At 40.9% G+C, this 22,231-nt stretch overlaps 2 pseudogenes; one reads left to right on the top strand and one right to left on the bottom strand.

Moving 5' to 3' along the window:
• Window positions 1-16,137, bottom strand: LOC136379015 (2,4-dienoyl-CoA reductase [(3E)-enoyl-CoA-producing], mitochondrial-like; annotated as a pseudogene).
• A 2,010-nt stretch (window positions 16,138-18,147) lies between these two features.
• LOC136379278 (small nucleolar RNA SNORA48) lies at window positions 18,148-18,291 on the top strand (annotated as a pseudogene).
• The last annotated feature ends 3,940 nt before the right edge of the window (window positions 18,292-22,231 follow it).

Genomic DNA, 22,231 nt, shown 5'->3' on the forward strand with positions numbered 1-22,231 from the left:
GCCTGGTCAGGCTGTCGACCATTTCTTAAGTGATCCATTTGGGTCCATACAGCTCAAGGCATTTTTGGTTTGAATAGTCCCTGTTGAATCACGTTGAATCGCATTCCATATTCCATTCAGCTACAAGAGACTTGTTCAGGGCTTCCACTCTGGCTTTGGCTGAAGTTCTGGGCATTGCAAGCCTGACAGCATAGATGGAGGTGATAGCAAGAAATGCTGTCTCTTTCTGTGCTTTAGTTGCTTCCCAATCTCGAGTCAGGATGGCCATGCCATTCAGAACTATCGTGATGGGCTTTCATTCCATCTTTCAGTGGGAGAAATAGCTGCTGCATTTATCATGATGTCAGGGTGGCTCATCAGCTCCAACACCACGTATTGTACCATGTCAGGATTCCAAATGTCACATTGAACCACATGAACCTTATTTCCAGCTTGAGAAGAAGTTTGTTCTGCAGTGGCTTTCAAAACATCAGTCTTTCGGCTGCCTATCACAGCGTGCACTGAGGCTGGACAGGAGACTGGTCATTCCTCTGCCAAGGCCAGTTCCTGTCCTGGTAATGAAAGCCACATTTTCCTGAAGAATATTAGTTAGGTGGTGGCATCATTTTTTGAATAGGTGAAAATAATTTAAACTGAAAAGTCACGGTTTTGATATTTTTGTTCCATAACTGAAAAAAAAAGTCAAGGACTGTGACACCACGCAAAGGAAGCCCTGCCCAGCAGTGCCCTGGCAGACTCGGGACTGACATGTTTACCCACTTCCAGCCTGAATTCAAGGACATCTTTTATTACATCAGAATTTATGCTTCTGGACAGAAAAGAATCTAGTTTCTTGGTCCACACTAAATCCAAAGATGGTTATGTATCACCTGTATGAGATTCTCCACAGGAACTTGTTAGGAGTATGAAATGGCTCAGCTGTTCCAGAAAGCATTGTAAGCATGGGTCTGGCAGAGCAGCACTTGAAAGAAAGCCTAAAGAATTTTGTTTCCTGCCCTTAATATCAAACCTTAGCACAGAAATAACTTCTAAAAAAAAAAATGATCGATTTTAGAGGAAAGGGAGAGAAACATCTATTTGTTGCACTTACCTTACATTCATTGGTTCATTCTTGTATGTGCCCTGACAGGAGATAGAACTCACAACCTTGGCATACGGGGAGGACTCGCCATCTGAGCTACCTGGCCAGGGGTGGGGGATCTTTATTTTGAAGCAGCTTTTACTGTTTCAAAGCTAGAGTATACCGAAGTTCTAGATAGTAAAACAAAAAATTATATTTAGAACCATATGTCTCCAAAGGACAGAATTGAGGGGGAAAGCAGGATAGTCCTGAGTAGAACAGAAGTTAAGTGTGGCTGCAGGATGTGAGTACTTTGTGTTTTGAATTAGGTTTAAATATGTAGAATGATTTAAATTATATTAATGTTGACATCAGATTACATTGGAGTCGCCCTGGCTTCTTCTGGGCCTATATAGATCAAAGTAGGTTCCTGTTAAATTTTTAAAAAAATTAGGCTTTATTGTTGCTTATCTCAGGAAACACATTGCAGCTTTGCCTACCCCCCCCTCCCCCATCCTATAGCCTTCCTCTATTACCTGTTTTAGTATGGGGGCAGAGGCTGGCCAAATGGAAAAGCAGTTGGGTTGGAGGTATGATAAACATTCCTGAGCATGCCTGCAGAACCTACCTCTTAGAGATTTCAACCCTGTTTTCTACAGAGGGGCAGCTGCAATAAGTATTCTCCACAAACATAGAAGGCAAGGCATGATTTGACTGCAATATGACGCTAGATTCCTCTCATATTTATAACCCTAGTAGGAGACTTAAGACCTTAGACCTAAGTCACTGGACTAAAGCTAGAAAATGAATAAAAACAGGATAGCCAGCACAGTTAGTGCCACCTATTTGGATGTTTCTGTAGTTTAGGAATCTGGGTTAATGGAAAAAGGTTCCAGAATCCACTGGATAAGAATTTTTATCTGCTAGTTTAAGCATGATAAGGAAAATTATTACAGGGTTGTTGGGCCCTCTGTTTCTAATTTATGAACAGGCAACACTGACATAAGTAAAGTCCCCTTAGTTGAGAAGGTTTGTTAAACCCTAAACTGCCCCTAAAACTACAGAAAATGGGGAAAAGTTGTCCAAGTATTGTTACATTTGTTAAAACTTAGGGGAAGTGTAAACTTAAAAAATACCTTTTGGTTGGTGGTGTTTTGGTAAAAATAGTTGAAACAGAACAAGAAACTCTTAGAAATTTCATTTCCTTACCAGTGGTATTGTGTCAAGTCCTGGCGAAATGCCGCTGTTGTATTAGCTTTGCAGATCATAACCTATTTTAAATGTCAGAGATGTGCTTTGGTGAAAATAGCATGGTTTTGAACAAATGAGACGATGGTTTGAATCCTGGATCTGCTGCTTATTGGCTCCATGACCATGAGCTTTCTTAGGAAAGGATAATGGGGATCCGTACCTTGTAGGGCTATGAGAACTATGGGCGCCAGTGTATGCAAAACACGTGTTCCTTTTCCAGGGCTAAGCAAATGTTAAGCTCTTTCCCCTTGAGCAGTAGAAATAAGAGGCAAATACTGATAATCTCTCCGTGCCATTATTAGAAGACAGTCTTTTCTATAATTTAAAATTTTAAATTCTAAGCAGTTTATATAAAATTATTGCAACTAGGGTTTCTCCTTTCTTTAATAGTTGAGCTTTTATAGTCTTGTCTGGGCACAGAAAGGCATGCTGCCAATTTACCATGACTTCATGTAGGGTTGAGTCTTCAAAAAGACCTCGGTAGCCGAGTACCCTAGGCTGTTTTTTATTCATCTTTGCCCAGAGGCTGAGGGCATGGTTATGTAGGTGTCGAGGAAGAGAGAGGACATGTGACACAGGTTTTGTGCCAGAAAAGGAGGTCAATAGTCAAAAGGAAGGCACTGGGCACACTGGAAGGAATTCTGTATTCCCAGTGACAGCCCTCAGGGCTGCTGCACACACCCGCAGTGCAGAGTAATTTATTTGCTTCTGATAAAGCATTGCATAACTCCTAAATTGTATGAAAACTTTCAAATATATAGCCATGTTAAATTTTAGTATAAACATCTGTGTATTCACCTCCTAGATTTTACCATTACCATTACCATCCAACTAGTTTGTATGACATCTATCCCTCTCGTTCATTCATTAATCCAGATTTAATACATTTCAAGTAAACTGCAGCCATCAGTATACTACATATTTCTGCATGTCTACCCACCAGAATTCAATATTGTTAGTTTTTAGTCTAAAATTTATATACAAGGAAATGTACAAATCTTAAGTGTACATTTTTGGGTTAACAAAGACCCACACCTGTGAAATTCAAACCCCTATCAAGATACAGAACATTGCCATTACTCCAGAAACTTCCCTCATGGGCCTTGTCAAGTCAAGCCCCCTCCCCGCACCCCATTGGTAGTCACTCTTCTGATAGTTAAAAACCACTTTCAACTGAAGGGAAGCCAAAATCAGCTCTAGATTTCTTCACTGAGTTCTATAATTCCAAGTCTACCCGCAACAGAGTATAACTAAACCTGGCCACCTCGCACATCTCAGAAATGTAGTCCCAAAGACCTTGGTTATTTGTTATTCTGTCCTTTTGTTTAAATTTAGCACCAGCTCTGTGCTTACTGTCTATTTCCTCCCTCAATATTGACAGCTGGCACCTTAGACTCTCGGGGCAAAAACTGATGGAATGAAGACCAGCTGAGCAGGAGGACTTTTAGTTCTAGGACTGTGGCTTGAATGAATTGGCTACTGGGGGCACACCATTCTGTCCCCTAGCATCTCTGGGTAAAGAGGGCGCCTCTGGCAGGACATGGTGCAAAGTCCTCTGGGATGGAGTGTCACCAGTGGGAGGGATGCACTGGAACGTCCGTGTTTTCAGGTCAAGGGCTCAGCTATTCAGCAGATTTTGATTCTAACACTGATTTTCTTAATGTATGAACTGACCACAGTACCTTCCGCTCCTTTGGATTTTGCTTTCTCCTCAGTAGGGATTCAAAGCTGGCATTCTCAACAGCATATGTGTCCATAAATTGCCAAAGACCCTGCCACTCAGTCTATAATGAAGCATCCCTGAAGGAAACACACTAAATAAAACACAAGTGTATGTTCTTTCCCAGTTCATGCATATCTGTACACACACACACACGCACACACACACACTACAATCACTGCTGACAAAGTCATTTTTGTCATTTAAGCTCCACATTTCCCATTTTTAGATTTTTTTTCATCACTTGGTCCTTAAGGATACACTCTACTACTTTAATGGGTTGCCCATAACTTATTGAGCACTTACTGTGTGTCAGTACTGTGTTAATGAGTTACCCATGTTATGCTATAAAATGACCCTGTTAGGTTTTTTAATCCTCATGTTGCAGCTAGAGAAACTAAGATTTAGAAGGATTGAGTAATTTGCTCAGGTTCACACCCAGGAATTTACAAAGTCGCATACACCAAAGCTACTTTGCTATATGGAAACAGGTTCCTGCTGACTCACTGCTCAGTGCTGGATAGGAGATGGGGTTTAAGTTGGTTGTAAAGGGAGTGTAAGCTAGCCCCGACTGGTTGGCTCATTGGTAGAGTGTTGGGCCGGCATGTAGATGTCCCAGATTTGATTTCCTGTCAGGGCACACAGGAGAAGTGATCATCTGCTTCTTCCCCTTTCTCCTCCCCCCGCCCTTCTCTTCTCCTCCCGCAACCATGACTTGATTAGTTTTAGCACATAGGGCCCAGGTGCTGAGGATTGCTCCATGGAGCCTCTGTGTCAGGCACTAAAAATAGGTTGGTTGTGAGCACAGCCTCAGATGGGCAGAGCATCTGACCCAGGGAATTGTCAACTGGATCCCATTTGGAGCACATGCGGGAATCTGTCTATCTCTTTTCCTTTCATTTGAGAAAATAAGAAAAATAGATTAAAGGGAGTGTAGGTTTAGCTATAGACAGAGGGGAAGATGGCAACAAATAGAGTAATTCACATATTTTTAATATTTGTTGATTTTAGAGAGAAAGGAAAGAGAGAGGAACATTGATCTGTTTCTGTAAGTTCCCTGACCAGGAATTGAACCAGCAACCTCTGTGTTTTGGGTTGATGCTCTAACCCAGTGATTTTCAACCTTTTTTGAGCCGCGGCACATTTTTTACATTTACAAAATCCTGGGGCACACCACCTACCAAAATGACACTCTTAACACAGTACATATTATACATATAGTTAATAATATAGTTTCTAAATGTATTTATACTCACTTAGTGTGAAACCTGGGCCTGTTTCGATGAACACAAAAGGGATATCCTGGCAGGAGTGGTAGAAAAACACACACAAAGCTTTTCCTCAACAGTTCTCAGTCTCTCTCTGTTTTTAGTTTTTATCTCAGTCAAGCTTGAGAAGCTCAGCTCACATAGATATGTGGTTGAAAACGGGAGCAATGTCAAAATAGCTTTGTTGGCCAGAATGGGGAACTCCTTGGCAACAGATAACCAAAAACTGTCCAAAGGAAGATCAGCAAACTTTAGCTTTAAAGTTAGATAACATTGTGATGCATTGTATATCACCTTCTGCGGGGGCCTCTTTTAAAAAGAAAAAGGTCAAATATCTATAAACACATCAGGATAGACATAACCAGCCTATGATTATGAGGCTGAGGCTTCATCTAGTGGTGGCAACATTTACCTCCAGTCCTGACCAGGATTAGAAATCGGGACCATGGGGAGGAGTAGGAGCTTCAACTACTCACTGTGGCCACACAATAACAAGTGCGTGGCAGCCCGCGCGGGGGACCTTCCTGGGTGTGGATGAGAGGTGGCCTACTATTGGTTCATCGCTAGTGGTCGGGATGAATCCTAGAAGGTGATTGGTCAGTGAGTGTTCCCTGTGCCTCCACTCTTCCTGTCGCTGATAGCTGGAGGGATTGTGAGGGGAATGTTTATGTTGGATGGAGGGGGCTGGTGGTGGGCCGTATCTGGCACATGGGCCGTAGTTTGGGGACCCATGTTTAATTTCCCCATGGCACACCTGACCATGTCTCACGGCACATTAGTGTGCTGCAGCACACTGGTTGAAAAACTCTGCTCTAACCAACTGAGCTATCCAGCCAGGGCAGTAATTCACATTTTTTATCTGGGAGTAGTCATACTTGAAACATTAACTGAATATAGACTCAATTAGAGAAATTTAATCTAGAGTATATGTATCTTGATAGGAGAAATGAAATAACTGGAAACCCCCTTCTACACACAAATATCAGAAAAAGCAAATAATGAATGCATTTGGGAATGAAGAAAGCGTTTCTAATAATGGCCCAAAATCAAGAAACAAAGGAAAAATAGATCAATTTGACTACTTTTGGTGGTTAAAAAAGTGTATAAAGACAGGGCGGCTCCGGGAGCATGCCCACGCCTTTCTTCCCTCCCAGGCTGCATCTCCTGAAGTCTAAGGGTCCTCGTGAGACCTGCAACCAGGGAAGCAATGGGCGGCGGCCGCTCATCCCTGGCTAACTTCCCAAGCCTGTCTCCAAGGCTCACCTTTCTCTCTGACTTTTCAGGGACCCAGCAGCAGCCCTGCCTAGGCTTCCTTCTTGCCTGTAACATTTCTAGAGAGCCAACGCAGCTCTGACGAGGCTTTCTCCTGTTGCTGCTTCTGTTCTAGGCCCATCTTTGTTTCACTGTCCTCAGCTTTAATAAATGTACCTTAAAAAATGTGTAAAGAGAAATGAAAAAAAGTATTTGTAATTCATATCATTGACAAAGGACTAATATTTCTAATGCACAAAAAACCTGTAAAAGTAAAGATCAATCACACTATGGAAAATGGACAGGAAATATAGGCAGTTTACAGAAAAAAAGATGGCTCCTAAGCATATGAAAAGAATGCTCAACTTCATAATGAGAGATGCAAATTAAAATGCCATTAAGATATCATTACTCATTTTTGATTTGCAAAATATTAAGTTTTAAAGCATGCTCTATGGTTGACACCATAAAAAAACAGGCACTTTCCTTCGCAGTTGGAATGCAAACTGTCTAATTCCTAGTGTTGATGAAGGGGAGGATTTATTTGGTAATTTTATATTGAATTTACCCTGTGAACCAACAATCCTGGCTCTGGGGATTTAGTCCTGTGGAAGACTGCAAATACTGTTAGAACCCCCTGCTTGTATGCGGGTCTTCCTGTGATCACCAATGACGCTGGGTTTGACACTGTACCCTAAGATAACAATCGAGGCAAGCAGAAGATTAATTAATACTTGTGCATTGGGGCTTGCTTTCCTTGATGCCCTTAGAACCCTGAGAGTGCCCTGAGAACATCTAGACAAGCACTAACTGGCCTAGTGGAGGTGAGAGGCCACTTGAGACACCTGGCTGACAGCCTGCCAACCTCTGGACATGTGAATGAGTCTATCTTGAATTATCCAGCACCAACTGAGTTGCCAGCTGACTTCAGTCACATGCGTGAGAAGAGCAGAAGGAAGGGCAGGGCTGAGCTTGCCACAATTGCTGACCTACAGGATATTGAGCTAGATAACGTTGCTTTGTGCCACTAAGTTTTGAGATAGTGTGCTATTTGTAGCAAAAGCTAACTGATAACAATACTAAAGATACACCGGCAAAAATATGAAAAGACATGTTCACTGAAGCATTGACTATAACAGCAAAAGACTGGAAACTCAGATGTCCACCAATTTAAGAATGACTGAACATTGCATGCACTCAGTGGAATACCAAGCAGGTGCAATAGAATCTCTATACATACTTTTATGAAGTGATGTTCACAATATATTAAGTGAAAAAAAACATATAGAATAGTATGTATGTTAATGTATTACCTTTTATTTAAGAAGGGGAATGTGAATATTTTTTTATGTATTAAAATGGAAGAATTGACAAAGTAAATGATTTCTTAAGAGAAAAGTAAGGGGGCACAGATGGAAGCTAGACTTCACTAAATATTCCTTGTTTTGTAGATATAATTTTAGAATCATGGAAATGTTTTACACATAAATGTATACACACATATACATAAAATCAAGATAAAAATTCATATCTAAAGCAAAAGCAAAATGAAATAATGAAAATTCTGTTGATGGCTTAATCACACAGGGAAGAATTATTTCAAGTACAGTGTTTTAAAAACATGGTCATTTCTCTATGCATTCTTGATGGATTCTTAAGGTAAAGATGAATTTAGAATAAATATTACTAATGATATTGTTATTCTAAATCCTATTTTTTTCAGTAAGAAATATAAAAATTTGTTAGTAATATTAGGAATCAAAAAAAGATATACAGGCCCTGGCCGGTTGGCTCAGCGGTAGAGCGTCGGCCTGGCGTGCAGGGGACCCGGGTTCGATTCCCGGCCAGGGCACATAGGAGAAGCACCCATTTGCTTCTCCACCCCACCCCCTCCCCCCTTCCTCTCTGTCTCTCTCTTCCCCTCCCACAGCCAAGGCTCCATTGGAGCAAAGATGGCCCGGGCGCTGGGGATGGCTCCTTGGCCTCTGCCCTAGGCGCTAGAGTGGCTCTGGTTGCGGCAGAGCGACGCCCCGGAGGGGCAGAGCATCGCCCCCTAGTGGGCAGAGCGTCGCCTCTGGTGGGCTTGCCGGGTGGATCCCGGTCGGGTGCATGCGGGAGTCTGTCTGACTGTCTCTCCCCGTTTCCAGCTTAAGAAAGAAAATTAAAAAAGAGAGAGAGAAAAAAAGAAAAGATATATAAGTATAAAATCAAAGATGCTAAGTAAATTCTAAATATAATTACAAATTTGAATTGGAAATATCACTATGAAATATAGTGTATTTCCTTAAAAAAAGAGACATCTGGCTTTGGCCAGTTGGCTCAGTGATAGAGCATCAGCCCAGTGTGTGGATGTCCTGGGTTCAATTCCTAGTCAGGGCACACAGGAGAAGCGACCATCTGCTTCTCCACTCCTCCCCCTTCTCTCTCTCTCTCTTCCCCTCCCACAGCCATAGCTTGATTGGTTCAAGTGCATTGGCTCTGGCACTGAGGATGGTTTTGTGGAGCTTCTGACTCAGGTGCTAAAAATAGGTCAGTTGTGAGCATGACACCAGATGGGCAGAGCATCAGCCCCAGACAAGGGTTGCTGGGTGTAACCCAGTGGGGTGCATGTGAGAGTCTGTCTGTCTCTATCTCCCCTCCTATCACTTGGAAAAAGAAGAAGAAAAAAGAAAAGCGACATCTTCAAAGATTATTTTGGAAGAATTGGCGATAAACATTTTGAGAGATCTAGTTGACAATTCAGAATCCCCTTGATCAATTACACAAAAATATGAACAAACAGCCAGCCCTGGCCAGTGGTGCAGTGGATAGAGCATCTTTCCAAGAGTGCTGAGGTTGCTGGCTTGAGCCCCGGTCAGTGCACATATAAAAGCAATTAATGGTACAACTAAGTGGAACAATGAGCTGATGCTTCTCTCTCTCTTTCCCTTTATTTCTCTCTTTAAAAACAAACAAACAAAAAACAAAAACAAAAACCTCAGACAATCCTCCTCCTGATATGAAACAACAAGAAGTACTAGCACCAGTATTTTTTTTAATTGAACTTGAATCTATTTAGGTTTCTAGAACTAACTGCTAGTTACAGGATGTACAAGGTACAGAGGAGCAAGTTGAACAGTACCATGGGAAATTACAGGGCCAATGGTCCCGATTCTTCAACAAATCAATCACAAAAACAAGGGAGGATATATATCTCTCTCTTCCCCTCCCGCAGCCAAGGCTGCATTGGAGCAAAGTTAGCCTGGATGCTGAGGACAGCTCCATGACCTCTGCCTCAGGCACTAGAATGGCTTCAGGCACAACGGAGCAACAGCAAGGTCCCAGATGGGCAGAGCATTGCCTCTTAGTGGGCATGCTGGGTGGATCCCGGATAGGCGCATGCGGGAGTCTGCTTCTGACTTTGGAAAAATACAAAACAAAAAACAAAAAACCAAAAAAACAAAAAGAAACAAGAACAAAAAAATAAAAACAAGGGAGGAGGCTAGGTGGTTGTGGGAAAAAACAATTAGGAGAAACATCAATTAAATGCAACATGTAGACTTTGAATTTTGATTGGAAAAGAACTGGATAAAAAACATTAGACCTCTGAGGAAATTTGAAGTGATTAGATATTAATGATATTAAGAAATTAATTTTTTTATGTGTTATATGGTTTTGTTGCTATGTTGTCTTATTTTTTTACATTCCATATCAGCTAATGTTGTCAGAAAAAAACCCATACAGTACTATGAACAGAAAATTTAAAAAAATTATTATTTTTTTAGGAAACTACCTACAAAGGGATAAAGCAAACACTAAAGAACAGAGAAAAAGGAGTTGTAAGGAACAGCCACTAATGACTTCCAGGGTTGAGACCGAACAGCCAACAAAAGAATGGCCTTTTCCTAACCACTCCCCACCCCATGATGAGATCTCTTTGGAGATGTTGAGTTCTTGGGTCCACTGGATGGCAGAGAAGTTCACTGAGGTGTGGTGCAGGCAAAGGGTGGCCATCCAACTCAATGGGAAGAGATCAACTGCAGCTGTAAAACTCCCTAGGAAGCTGGCTGAGATGCCAGCGGGACTCACTGGGAGGCCATCTATTTGGGAGTTGCTCTCTGGGAAGTGAGTGCCACCGTGTGGCTCCTGAGCTGAAGCTGCCTTCAGCTACAAGAACAAGCAAAAGAGCACAGTGGAACCTGACACACATGCCCCTCCCTCTTCCAATGTCCCTTTGGTGTCCTCTAGTGAAAAAGTTTAACATCTTGCCAGCTGGCAAAAGAGAAATCTTTATGAGGTCTGGCTCCAGCATCATACTTTGAAATAAAGAAAGGTGGGTTTGGAGCTGAGGAGTGTTAAACTAATAACTGGCACACCTATTGAAGTAATTATTCACATGTTGGTAATTGTTGAAGACTAATATGTAAGCGTTTATTATACTCTTCTCTCTACTTTTTATATATATTTATCTTATATATATGATATGTATATATTTATTTGTATATGAGAGCTATAAATGAGAGATATGTTTATCTCATGCATATGAGATGAACATACATGCATATGTATGCATGTATATATTAACATTCCTTACTCATTTTTATCATAAAAAATGTTAAAATATGAGTTAACACATTTTGTGTTCCTAGGAAGTTTAAGCTTTCTACTATAATCTAGTAATTTGGACTGCTCAGAATTTGGAAGAAGCCAGGTGTCAACCTTATGCAATCTGAATATGCCCTGACTGGGAAGACAGAACTGTCGCTCTGGCTGATTATGGGAGGGAAAGAGATTTCCCTTCTATTAGAATGTTCGGGGCTGGGGCTGACAGGCCGATATAGGCATAAACATGTTCTTAGCATTGAGAGGGACCAAAAACTGCCTTGAATGAGTTTATGTGTATCAAGCACTTAAAACAGTGCCTAGAATATTCTATGTGTTATGTACGTGTTTGCTATTATTCCATGTTAATTTCCCCATTGTCAGCCAACCTGAAAGATGACCAATGGCTGGTGAGGACCCCTTCTGTACTCCTGATCTAGTATTATCAAGATTCCATATAACCCAGGAATTCAGTCCTTGGACTCCCAAGGGAGCTGACTAGTATCTAAGAGTGTCCTGTTTGCCTGTTTCATGATTCTCTAAGGAAGAGGCAGCAGTAGCGTTGGTTGTCTCAGCAAATATAGCAATAATAGAGGCTCTGCTAGCAGTGCCAGGGGCAGAAAGGCGGTGACTTCAAACATGCTGGCAAAGCATGGGCAGCAGAGTTTGCAGTGCACAGCATTGATGAGGCCCCGGAGGAGCTCACAGACAAACAGGCATTGTGATCACCATGTAGTACCTACAGGGGCACAGGGGAGTAGGTCAGACATCTTGTCACATGGTGAGGGTCAGATGCCAAAGAGTTTAACAGCTAGCGGGAGGAAGTTGATTGAACTTGGACCGGAGATTTAGGGAGAGGTTTTCATTGCCTGCCCCTCGGTGGTGGTGAAATGTTGCGTGTGTACCTGTGCTTGTGTGACACAAGCATGCACATATATGTGCATATATGAACATCTGTTTGTAGTAGTGGCAACAGAAGGATTCAGATTCAATCGCCTGGTAAAAAAGAGTCAGACTTTACGTTTAGATCAAGTCGACAAATAAGGGCACATTGCTAGGTAATCAACGTGATGTATTTTTTTCCCCCTGTACAGTGGAGTTGCATTTCATACACATTTAATTTATGGGAATGCAACTAAAAGTACTTGGCTTAGCAAACAAACAGACCACAAAACAAAACAAAATAAAAAAAAAATAGAAGTGAGCCTGACCAGGCGGTGGCGCAGTGGATAGAGCGTTGGACTGGGATGCAGAGGACCCAGGTTCAAGACCCCAAGGTTGCCAGCTTGAGCATGAGCTCATCTGGTTTGAGCAAAAGCCCCCCAGCTTGAACCCAAGGTCGCTGGCTCCAGCAAGGGTTGCTCAGTCTGCTGAAGGCCCGTGGTCAAGGCATATATGAGAAAGCAATCAATGAACAACTAAGGTGTTGCAACATGCAATGAAAAACTAATGATTGATGCTTCTCATCTCTCTCCGTTACTGTCTGTCTGTCCCTATCTATCCCTCTCTCTGACTCACTCTCTGTCTCTGTAAAAAATTAAAAAAAAATAGAAGTGAGAAAAAGACAAAAATATCTGTTTTCCAAGTGTATCCTCCATGACACCAACAACTGGGGACCCTTGGGTAGTCTGAGTTCTTGTGTGATTCTCAGACGGGAGCATCTGCTGCTCTGTGGGGTTTTAGCCCTTAAGGGCATGTTTTGTTTTATTTTGCTTTAAATTTTTATTTATTCATTTCAGCGAGAGAGGAAGCGAGAAGAAAGAAGAGACAGGAACATCAAATTGTTCCTGTATGTGCCCTGACCAGGAATTGAACTGGCAACCTCTGCACTTCCAGACAATGCTCCAATCAACCGAGCTATCTGGCCAGGCCATCTTTTCTTTAAATAGAACATGTACTTTAACTGTAAACCAGCTACTTCTCCAGAGCTCAATGAGAAATACCAACTTCTCACTCTTTTTCTTTTTTTCTTTGTCTCATTCTTTTCCTATGAACTTAAAAAACATTTTAATATTATATTTCTCATGTCTGTTGTACTAAGTGGAATCACTGTAAACTGTATAGGGCTGCATATACTAAATATGCATTCTAAATTAGTTAAGGAAATTTTCAATAAATTTGGGCATTACAGGATTTTATTCAATATCCTGGCTTCAGATTCTTATTGCTGCATAAAACATGACTCCTCTTTATGATTTCTATTACACATATTGAATCAAAACAAAAGTCTCAATTGAATGTGTTGAATCAGTGTTGCACACTGGGTGTGTCAAAATTCAATGTTCATCATTTTGCCTTGTACAAAACAGTAGTTGCATAAGAGCAGGGTGGGTTGAGCGGTGTAAAGTGAAGATGAAGTTTAAAAGTATCATCTGAGGCCTGACCAGGCAGTGGCACAGTGGATAGAGCGTGGGACTGGGATGCGGAGGACCCAGGTTCGAGACCCTGAGGTCGCCAGCTTGAGCGCGGGCTCATCTGGTTTGAGCTAAGCTCACCAGCTTGAGCTCAAGGTTGCTGGCTTGAGCAAGGGGTTACTTGGTCTACCGAAGGCCCATGGTCAAGGCACATATGAGAAAGCAATCAATGAACAACTAAGGTGTTGCAACGAAAAACAGATGATTGATGCTTCTCATCTCTCTTTGTTCCTGTCTGTCTGTCCCTCTCTCTGACTCTCTCTGTCTCTGTAAAAAAAAAAAAAAAGTAGCATCTGGGGAAAGAAGCTTCAGGAGCTGCTGGAAAACAGCCTTTTCATCATATCTCAAAGGGACCAGACAGTAATGACTAGAAATGTGATAAAGTTGCCACAAGGACCTGAACTTGGCCATGTAAATTGCAAAGTGTCAGTCTGGTCTTACCTGGTCTCACGTGACAATATGAATAATATAAATTGCTTTGTCATCTTGCAGCCATTGGAGTCCACCCTCATCCTACATTTTAGCCATGCTATGTAATAGCACAAAGCACCCATTGATCCAAGGCCCTGGCCCGTTGGCTCAGTGGTAGAACGTCGGCCTGGCGTGCAGGAGTCCCGGGTTCCATTCCCGGCCAGGGCACACAGGAGAAGCGCCCATCTGCTTCTCCACCCCTCCACCTCTCCTTCCTCTCTGACTCTCTCTTCCCCTCCCGCAGCCGAAGCTCCATTGGAGCAAAGATGGCCCGGGCGCTGGGGATGGCTCCTTGGCCTCTGCCCCAGGCGCTAGAGTGGCTCTGGTCACAACAGAGTGACGCCCCGGATGGGCAGAGCATTGCCCCCTGGTGGGCGTGCGGGTGGATCCCGGTCGGGCGCATGCGGGAGTCTGTCTGACTGCCTCCCAGTTTCCAGCTTCAGAAAAATACAAAAAAACCCCAAAAAAATCACCCATTGATCCAAAGCAATCTTGGGGCTTCTGCTCAGTGGGACTGAAATGCTCTCGATTCTGCCCATTATCTTCCCTGTTCTTTTTCCGGACTCTTCCTTGGAATTAATTATCCATACTTCTGTGATTTCAGCTTGCCTAGATTTCTTGGCGACTGGAGGCAAAAGAGCCTCCTGAGAAGTGAACTCAAGCTGGCCTACACTGCTCACACTGCTGGGGCTCTGGGAGCACTGGCCTCCCTCAGTGAGCTGGTGAGAATGCCTGATACTTGTGTTTTAGGGGGAATGTGGTAGGAGAGGGTGAGAAATGTCCTGGGAGGAAAGGATCTGAGCATGTGGAACCTGACCCACAGCAAAGCCTTAGTCATCAGGGCAGGAGGAAGCTCTGAATACAATGCAGTGACTGTTCCCAGAATGTGTCCTTGATCCTACTGTGCTGGCTGGGTCCTGGGAAGGTGAGAGCTGCGGAAACCAGGGGAAAATGCTGATGCGCTAAGCCACAGGCCACTTTCAAGTGCCAGCATGTCACCTGAGATTTCTCTGGCATAAGGTCAAATAGTACTAGGGTCAAAGGACAGGAAGATGGTCTGTTCTCCACCCACTTGAATCTCAGGACTCACCAGAGGAATGATTCAGGGGTTGCCAACTGACAGAAAGTTCACTGCTGGGCTCAGAGGTGAGCAGGGGCGAAGGTGCACACAGAGAGAAGTGGTGACCCGTGGCTGGTGGGGGCTCCGGGAACTCCCAGGTGTGAGGAACAGTTCTCAGGGAGCTGGTGTGCCTACACTCAACCCTCCAGTGTGGGTTTTAACGCAGTATTAGCAGTTTGCTTTTAACTTTTTCCAGGACTTCAGACTATCTCCTTACATAGTATAGAATTCTGTGACTATATAAAAATATAGTTTTGGATGTATTAATACAACATAAATTCATTATGCTCTAAAACTCTAACTTGTCTTTTCTGTTGGTGATTCAAGCCTCTTGCTGTGGGGCATATGCATGAGTTTCTTGGCTTTCCTGTTCTATTTTCTTTAGACTCCAGAATGTTAATGCAACTAATTTTTTTTTTTTTTTTAAATAAGGGAGTACACTAGAAAAATCTCCAACACTTTTTAAGAACAGTTTGGGAAGAAAATCAGTTTTCTCAGTTTGTTTTATGTGATTTCCACAGAAAACTCCTAAAGCAAAATCAATATGCAATAAAATCCTGGAGCTGTTGCTGTCAGTTTCTCACAATTAAGTATATTCTATATCGAATACCCTGTTCTCCTCATATACCCTGCATTGTGTGTCCATTTGAGAAAGGTTCATTTTGAGAAAACCAAATGTAAAATGTCATGGCTATATAATTTCCATCTTGCCCCCCTATTAACTTCTGCTTCCAGTAGAAGTTTTACAAAGCTGCATTGTATTTACAAAAAAACAAACAAACAAGAAAACTTGACAAGAAAAAAGGAATGTCAATTGACAAGCATCATTGGCTGCATTTTCTGATTATGGAGAAGAAAAGAAAGTCAGCAAGCAGGTCTCAAATGTTTACTTCTTCCCTTCACTCTCCCTCTTTCAGATTGGGGTTGAGGTTTACCTCAATTCTGGAGGAGCTAATCTGGCCATTAGCTGGGCCACTTAGAGGCCAGCCCCTTCTACGCATCAAGCAGGCTTGGGCCCAATTCTGAATGCTGCCGTTCGAACACTGCCTGCTAATCACAGACAGGTCATATCTACTGGCTTCTCTTTTTCTTTCTTCCACAATCACACACAGAACCTTGCTTTAAGCTTCTAGAAATTAATAAAGGAAGAGACAAACTTTAGACTGCCAAGATTCTAATTAACTTTGATGTGGATTTATGTGTAGAGTTGGATGAGTCACTGATTTTTAATAAATGAGAGAGAAAATCTTAAAGATTAATGTAATAGCTGAGAACACAGGAGCTAGAACTTTGATGCTTGCTTAATTCTTTTTCCCAACCCACATCATTTGGTGGGAAAAAAAAATATCAAAGACCTTTACAAAGAGGGAAAAAGAAGGAGGATTATGCAAATTAAAAGTTCACAGGACTAAATCATTACTCTTGTGCAAATGAACTTCTCCTTCATCGTCTTTTTTAGGAGTGTTTTAGGGCTATATGTGCCAAGGCTACATTTCTGAGGATAATGAGAAATGGAGGCATGATAAAAAAAAATGAGACTGATTATAAACAAATTTATCTTCCTGTGTACTACAAGAGGTTAAGAAAAAGGAAAAAATACCAAAATCTGAGGTTCAGTATAAAGTTGATGTTGTTTACATTAATACTCATCTTAATGAATTAGTACTCATCACTAGTACTCATCAATAATAAATTAATGGCATATACAGTTGAGTTTTTTGCCTTCTGTCACCCAGCTCAGACAGCATGTCAGAAACCTAGGCCAATATGGCTGCTTTTCCAGCTGTCCTTACACATTGCCTAAGCTCTCTCTTGATTAGCTTCAGGGCCATTGCTGCTCGGCCCCCTCTTTTGCCCTGATCTGGGGAGTAAGCAGAGTGACAGTCTCTGTCTGACTGCTAACTGAACCTTCTTGGGTGCAGTGGTTCAAACCAGCAGTGCTGTGGGCTCCAAGGCCACTCTCTTCCCCGTCTGGTGGAATGTTCTAGTGTGGAGTGCCACCAAGGTTAAATAATTTATCCTGAAACTCCCTTCGGCTTGATAAGTAGATAGCTGTGACATATGAAGATATATATTGAGTGGTTGTACAATTTTTTTCCTCAGTGATGAACGATCATGGTGATAGATCTGAAGCAAGGCACGAGGCCTTATTGCATTTGCTTAACCTTGAATGCAGATGCTTTTATAGTTCAGGCAGCTGGTTTAAACAAACTTATAATTTCACAGCCTTATGAAAAAAGTCATTAATCTTTTGTTATTTCATAAATTAGGAACTTAGTATATATGTTTACTGATAATGAGGGGACATGTAGCTTGACATAATTTATTGATACTTTATTTCACACTTGAGTTCTGTGGACAAATTTTATAAATAACATTTTGGGATGTACAGCTTTTCTCACCTGTCATACTTTTTTGTTGGAATAAATTAATCAGGCTATCTGCCACAGAGCCGATTGAGTAATTAAAACTTTAGCTCTTATTAGCCATGCAGTATTGTTTAAATCAGTGGTCCCCAACCCCCCGGGCCACGGACTGGTACCGGTCTGTGGGCCATTTGGTACTGGTCTGCACAGAAAGAATAAATAACTTACATTATTTCCGTTTTATTTATATTTAAGTCTGAACGATGTTTTATTTTGAAAAAATGACCAGATTCCCTCTGTTACATCTGTCTAAGACTCACTCTTGACGCTTGTCTCGGTCACGTGATACATTTATCCATCCCACCCTAAAGGCCGGTCCGTGAAAATATTTTCTGACGTTAAACCGGTCCGTGGCCCAAAAAAGGTTGGGGACCACTGGTTTAAATCACTTAACCTTTCTCTAAGCTCAATTTTTTTTTAGCTCAAAATGAAGATGATAGCACTTTATCCTAGAGTTCTGTATTAAATGAAATAATATCTGCAATGTGCTTTGTGTTGAGGACATTGAATATCACTTCCTAGTATAATTATTATCCTTAGAAACAAAATTGCCGGGTTAGAGGTATGTATATTAAAACTACTGAAAGCCCCTGGCAATGGGCAAGGAGGCACCTGATTGGTGGTGCTGTTCTTATATCAGTCAGGGGCAAAGCAGCTGTTCAGCCCTAGTTCATCCTAGCTTGATGCCTATATTGGTGGCCAGAGCTGTTTCATGCCTAGGGCACATAAAAAACAAACAAACAACAAAAAACAAGAAAACCAACCAAACAAAAAAACCTGATTGATATACATTGATAAAATTCACATTAAATTGTGATTATAAAGCTGTGGGACTCATATCTAGTAAGAGATAATAAGCATATTTAGGAACTTAAGAATCTGCCCCTTTTGTTTTGCATTTGCTCTTCCTTTTTCTGATAACAGAACCTTGATTTTCTTTGGGGAAACCACATTCCCTGTATTCTTGGTCTATGTAGTTCAATGCTCTGGCATCTGCAGAAGGCAGGATGAGACAGTATATCAGACAGTCCTGGGTAATCCCCTGCCATAGTGACTGGTTCAGTAATGGGCATATAACTTAAGCTGGGCTAATGTGAACTCACTCTAGGATGTTTATGGTATTACAGGGAAAGTGACATCATCTTTCTTCTGAGGTGGCTAAGCCTGGAGCTGTTGGTGACTATCTTTGCTCCTATGTGGAAAGAGTCTGCTGGGGAGTGAAGCATGGGAAAATGCAGAGCCGAGATATGGAGAAGTGTCCCTGTGGCCATGTTTGACCATTTAGGTGTAGACATGTCTGGACTTTTGAGTTATATGAGTTAGTATGTTTTCTCTATTGTTCAAATCGCTTTGTTTTGAGTTCTTATTAAAAGGTGACCACATGTCATATCTTGCATGAGAAATAAGCAGAGTTTCTATTACATTAAATGTCAGAGACATTTATGTTTAGGATATTCTGAATGATGTTAAGTCACAAGTCAATATGAGATATGTGATGCCTGTCTGATGTTGTCATTGGTTTAGAACCTACACTGGACAAATTTAGATTTTTTGGAAAGCGTGACTGGAACCATGGATACCTGTTTACTACTTGGTAACTAGTCATAGTTCTATGAATGTATGTTGGTGTTTGTGAAAAAATTTTTTTTAAAGAAGCTAAAAATGAAAATCTGCAAGCTGTACCTATTGGTGTTCATTTCTAAGAATTATTTCCTATAGGTGTACATTACAAAACATAAACATTGTTTGTGTGTATATATATATATATATTTTTTTTTTATTTGTCCACAGGGAGTATACAAAGGCTGAAAAAGAAGGTCCATGTTGAAGGGTCACAGAAAGCAAAGACATACCAGAACATAAATGCTAAATTTGGGAAGGCTTTGAGCTCTGGTTTAAGGCATTTGCACTTTATCCTTCGTGTAATGAGAAACCCTTAAATATTTGAATGAGAAAGTTTCTAGAAGATTAATAGAGTGATAATAAACAGGTGAGAGGAATTCCTAAGGAAGAGACAAGGAAGGAATTCCTGCTACTGTAGTAATTCAGTTTGAGATTTTAAAAAAAGAGGGGCAGTAGCTGTCCAATTTTCCCAACACCATTTGTTAAAGAGACTGTCTTTACTCCATTATATTCTCTTACCTCCTTTGTCAAATATCATTTGTCCATAAAGGTGTAGGTTTATTTCTGGGTTCTCTGTTCTGTTCCATTGATCTATATGCCTGTTCTTATGCCAGTACCAAGCTGTTTTGAGTACAATGGCCTTGTAGTATAACTTGATATCAGGAAGTGTGATACCACCCACTTTATTTTTCTTTTTCAAGATTGCTGAGGCTATTTGTGTTCTTTTTTGGTTCCATATAAATTTTTGGAATATTTGTTATATATCTTTGAAGTAAGTCATTGGTATTTTAATAGGAATTGCATTGAATTTATAAATTGCTTTGGGTAAATAGACATTTTAATGATGTTTATTCTCCTAACCATGAACACGGTATATGCTTCCACTTGTTTGTATCTTCCTTGATTTCTTTTATCAATGTTTTATAATTTTCTGAGTATAAGTCTTTAACCCCCTTGGTTAAATTTACTCCTAGGTACTTTATTTATTTTGTTGAAATAGTGAAGGAGATTGTTTTCTTAATTTCTCTTTCAGACTATTCATTGTTGGTGTATAAAAATGCCTCTGATTTCTGAATATTAATTTTATATCCTGCCACCTTGCTGAATTCATTTATCAGGTCCAGTAGATTTTTGACTGAGACTTTAGGGTTTTCTATGTACAGTATCATATCATCAGCAAATAATGATAGTTTTACTTCTTCTTTTCCAATTTGGATGCCTTTTATTTCTTCTTGTCTGATTGCTGTGACTAGGACTTCCAGAACTATGTTGAATAAGAGTGGTGAAAGGGGGCACCCCTGCCTAGTTCCTGATCTTAAGGGGATTGCTTTTAATTTTTGCCCATTGAGTATGATGTTGGCTGTGGGTTTGTCATAGATGGCCTTTATCATGTTGAGGTATGTTCCCCGTATTCCCACTTTGCTGAGAGTTTTGATCATAAATGGGTGCTGGATTTTATCAAATGTTTTTTCTGCATCTATTGATATTATCATGTGATTTTTCTCCTTCCTTTTGTTTGTATGATGAATCACATTGATTGATTTGTGAATTGTGTACCAGCCTTTCCTCCCCAGAATAAATTCCATTTGATCATGATGTATGATATTTTCATGTATTGCTGGATCTGGTTTGCTAATATTTTGTTGAGGATTTTAGCATCTAAATTCATCGGGGAAATGAAAATAGACCACCAACTTACACCATTCACAAAAATAAACTCAAAATGGATAGAAAACTTAAATATAAGTCGGGAAACCAAAAGCATCTTAGAAGAAAACATAGGCAGTAAGCTCTATGACATCTCTTGCAGCAATATATTTGCTGATTTATCTTCACGAGCAAGTGAAATAAAGGACAGAATGAACAAATGGGACTACATCAAACTAAAAAGCTTTTGCACAGCTAAAGACAATATGAGCAAAATAAAAAGACAAACCATACAATGGGAGAACAATACATCTGATAAGGGGTTAATTACCAAAATTTATAAAGAACTTGTAAAACTCAACACCAGCAAGACAAACAATCCAATCAAAAAATGGACAAAAAAGATGAATAGACACTTCTCCAAAGAGGGCATTCAGATGGCCAATAGGCAGATGATAAAATGTTCAACATCACTAATCATTAGAGAAATGCAAATTAAAACCACAATGAGATATCATCTCACACCAGTCAGAAGGTGCTCATTAACAAAACAACACAAAACAAGTGCTGGCGAGGATGTGGGAAAAAGGGAACCCTCCTGCATTGCTGGTGGGAATGCAGACTGGTGCAGCCACTGTGGAAAACAGTATGGAAATTCCTCAAAAAAATTAAAAATGGAACTGCCTTTTGACCCAGCCTTCCCACATTTAGGAATATATCCTAAGAACACCAAATAACTGATTCAAAAGAAGAAATGCACCCCCATGTTTATGGCAGCATTGTTCACAATAGCCAAGATCTGGAAACAGCCCAAGTGTCCGTCAGTGGGCAAGTGGATTGAAATGCTATGGTACATATACACAATGGAATACTATGTGGTCATGAAAAAGAAGAAAATCTTACCTTTTGCAACAACATGAATAGGCCTGGAAACTATTATGTTAAGTGAAATAAGCCAGGCAGAGAAAGAAAAATATCATATGACCTTACTCATTTGAGGAATCCAATGAACAATGTGAACTGAGGAATGGAATAGAGACAGAGGTGGGATCAAAGGGACCAGAGGGGAATTGGACAGAAGGGAAAGGGGATGATAGGATGGGACTGGAGAAGGGAAAGGGATTGGTGAAATTATATACACATAACACAACGTTATAGAGAGCAGAAAAGCAAATCCTGGAGCGAAGGGGGGAGGGCATTAGGGGGAGGGATGCAAGGGGAATGTTGAGGGGAACACGGGAGTGGGGGATGTATTCTGTGAGACACTAGAATCATGCAAACACAGTAAATTAAAATCAATAGAAAAAAACATCTAAAATTAAAAAGTATTTAATAAATCTAAAAAAAAAAGTGGGGCAGTAGTAGTGTGAAGAAAATGATAGATGAAAGACACATTGAG

The sequence above is a fragment of the Saccopteryx leptura genome, chromosome 7 (assembly GCF_036850995.1).
Source record: "Saccopteryx leptura isolate mSacLep1 chromosome 7, mSacLep1_pri_phased_curated, whole genome shotgun sequence".
In the NCBI taxonomy this organism is placed as follows: domain Eukaryota; kingdom Metazoa; phylum Chordata; class Mammalia; order Chiroptera; family Emballonuridae; genus Saccopteryx; species Saccopteryx leptura.